Source organism: Tupaia chinensis, unplaced genomic scaffold (assembly GCF_000334495.1).
Source record: "Tupaia chinensis unplaced genomic scaffold, TupChi_1.0 Scaffold000290_1, whole genome shotgun sequence".
NCBI classification, from domain to species: domain Eukaryota; kingdom Metazoa; phylum Chordata; class Mammalia; order Scandentia; family Tupaiidae; genus Tupaia; species Tupaia belangeri.
The window spans coordinates 6,996,736-7,000,437 of NW_006159775.1; positions in this window are offsets into that span (position 1 = coordinate 6,996,736).

The window sequence follows — 3,702 nt, forward strand, 5'->3', positions numbered from 1 at the left end:
ACAATTCCCAGCTCATTGTTTTTTAGGTGCTAGAAGAGACTGGAGAGGCAATGAAATGATTTAAACAGAATGAAAAAAATAATAATCAAGACTTATTTTGCCTATTTATCTTTTCAGCCTCTAATCACACATGGATCATAACACTACTCATACATAACTGTACAATTATATTAGAGTGTTCTGTCTTTGTGCTTAGTAAACATTTGTAAAGCCACTGTGACACTGAGCTATGCCTGAATCAGAATTTAATTGACATTAGGAACTTTAAAGAAAATTTTAATTTCCTTTTATTTCAATTTTTTATACATTCAATCACATGTTACTTAGCTTGCAAAGCAGATATTCCAACATGTGTATATTTCTCACTGGTCCAATTGACAATACTATAAAATTATCAATAGATAATAATCCATTTCTTTGTCCCATCAACACCTTGCCTCTCTATTTTGCTCCTTAATATCCTTCTTCAGACGTTAGACACTTTTTTGAATTCTGATATATCATTTAGTAAGCCAAGTCCCTTAAAAAAAAGCTGAGGTGGTTATATAGTTTACCACTTAAACAACCCAACTGAAAGTTGAAGAATGTACAAATGATAAGTAGGTCCAACTCTAGCTGTAAAACAGACAGTCCTGTACAAACTGGGACAAATGACCATCCTATTTCAAACTAAAATCTAAATATATATGCATTATTTGATCTTAGTACAATTTGGTATAATTCATCAAAAGCATTTTTACTAAGGTATAAGCTATGCTGCTATTACATGAAGGGCAAAAATACATAGACTTTCTTAGAGGAATGCAAGTGGTACAAGTGGTTTAAAATGAAACTGAATTATATCATGTAGAAATATAACCCAAAGTATAAAATAAATGTCCATGAGTTTATGCTTTTATAAATAAATGATTTGGTAAAACAAACAAACAAACAAACAAAAACTAAATGGACAAAACTACCATGTAAACAAATTCCAAATAGTTTATGTAATAGTCATTCCAAATAGACAAACTTGACGAACACCACCTCAACAAATTGATAAAGGACATTAGTATATTTTTCTGTTTGGGGTTTATCTTTTTTTTTTTTTTTTTTTGAGAGAGGTTTTTCGCTATAGGGCGCATGTGCTTGCCAGACAGACAGAGAGACATAGAGACAGAAAGCATTAAATCACCCCCCAGGGGGGTTGGTCATGCTGCAATCCCTTCTCCTCCATTCTCCTCTCGGGATCTTGGGCACGCACGCACATGCGCCCGTCGTGAGTTTTAAGCCACCGGGTCTGGGACGCGAACTGCGGTCAACTGCATGGGAGTCCAGCGACATAGCCATTACGCTAACTGCTGGTTCTCTGGGGTTTATCTTTTTGTCTTTTAAGGATATATTCGTGGTCCAGCTCCTTTTTAAATTCTTTCTTACAACAGCACACACTATCAACTCTCTTTTTCAAACTCCCTTCTTTGAACCTCCAAGTAATTATTCTCTCTCTTGCAAAGATTTGTGATGCTTTCATCTCTCAAAAAATACCAAGACGGAAAGCTCTTAATTATCATCATTGAACACATGGGATCAAGATTGGCTCGCAAAGGAATGAGATGAGGCAATAGAAGATGGGATGGAAAGGTTCATGGTTAGTATGTGGCTTCCTCTGTGTTCCTCTTTTCTCCTTATCTTGTAATGTTCCCAGCTAACCTCCTTTTAATAAATCTCTTGCATGCACATTGCATAAAAAAATGACATATCAGATAAAACATTTATTTTGAAAACAAATATTTTTAAGATTTACTCTATACTATTACTGGCTGTATAAGCTAAGGCAAATAATTCACTATTTCTAATCTTACAGATTGGAGAGAATTTTCAGTGAGATCCAGTACTGAAGGAATCTGATACATTGCTGAACCTTAGTGACTTTCTATTTTACTTCTAGACCTTTTTCTATAAAAGCTATCCCTTTTTGCCATCTCTGTTTATCTGTGGATGTTTGAATGCATTTTAAATATTCTATACTACTCTGACCTCTTGATAGTATTAATGTACTCAGGTTATTTTCACTCAGTTGAGTTTTGATGAATCATTATTTACACCCTGTGGTTCTTCTAGTTTTGCTTCATATACCACAGAAATTGGCTTATGAATGTATACTCCCAAAATCCACTACATGTATTTTTTTTTAGAGGTTTTTGCTATAGGGCGTGTGCGTTCGCCAGACAGACAAGAGAGAGACAGTGAGACAGAAAGTGAGAAATCACCCCCCCCCAGGGGGGATGGCCACGCCACAATCCCTTCTCCATTCTCCTCTCAGGATCTTGGGCACGCACGCACATGTGCCTGGCATGAGTTTAAGCCACCGGGTCCAGGACTCGAACAGCAGTCGACTACGTGGGAGTTCAGCGACATATCCATTACGCTAACTGCTGGTCCCAAATCTACTACATGTATTTTGAAAATAACATTATTGAGCTCTGTTATATTTTTTCAGTTTGCATCTCACTACATGTATTTTGAAAATAACATTACTGAGCTCTGTTATATTTTTTCAGTTTGCATCTTCAAGTTGACGAATATATAAAATTGTATAACTGGAGTCGTGCAGCTTTTATAAAGGTTAAGAGACATAATGCTAAGAATGATGCTAGGGCAGGCTCTGTGGCATAAAAATAACGTATTGCTGAAGAGAAGCCAGATCTCACATAGTGGCATGGTCTGAATCCTCAGCCCAGTCAGGCACACAGTACCCAGGGCTGGAGGACTGGAAGAAGAGGATTATGGCATTACCAGACTCTGGAGAGTACTTGTGTCTTTCACATGCATATTCATGTGTTCTACAATGAATAAAGAAAAAATAAAACCTGACACTAACAATTTTTTAGTAAATGACTGATATATGGATACATATCTACTGAATCCTACACAACATGGTTAGTTTATGCAATAAAATTTGAAGAGTGGTCAATAAATGATCCAGAATATGCTTATAGGAAATTACAAATTTTTTAATGAAAATGCTAGAATATTTTTATAGGAAATTACAAATTTTTTAATGAAAATAGTTCAATATTTTAATAATAATATTTATTAAAATTCCATTACGATGATTTTATACAACTTATAAATGAACTTTGAAATGTAGAGTAACATCTCAAAATTGTTAAATAATGTCACAATTATTTAAATGCAGTGAATTATTAAGCCAGTATAGATATCTCAAACATGGAGATAGATTCTTGTATTACTCTACATTTTTAAAAAGTTTATCCCATAAGTTACTAATGGTATTGTGAGTCACACAAAGCTTTAATGATAAAGTGTGTTATATATTATCAGTACTTAGTACACACTAATGAGAATAAAGTCTAGCTCTTACATCCACAAAAGTGGAAAGATAAGAAAGCCTTGTAAATGGTTTACAAAATATAGGAAACAGGAAAAAATGTGTTTAGAAAAGGGTCATTCAAACCTGTTATGAGAATGGACTATCAGTGACAGCCTAGAGCAGGATATGGAGCTCGTCGTGTATCATAATTGTCTCCATCTAAACACTAACGGTGGGCACTGTGAAGAAGAGTATTTTCAAATCCGAAATGCTACGAGGCTCAGCACAAGATGTACACCTGTAGTTGTATGAGTATCTTCCCTGAATCCCACTTTCGGCAGTACTACACTATTACAGTAATTTTTGTGTATGGTACTGTAGAATGAGGA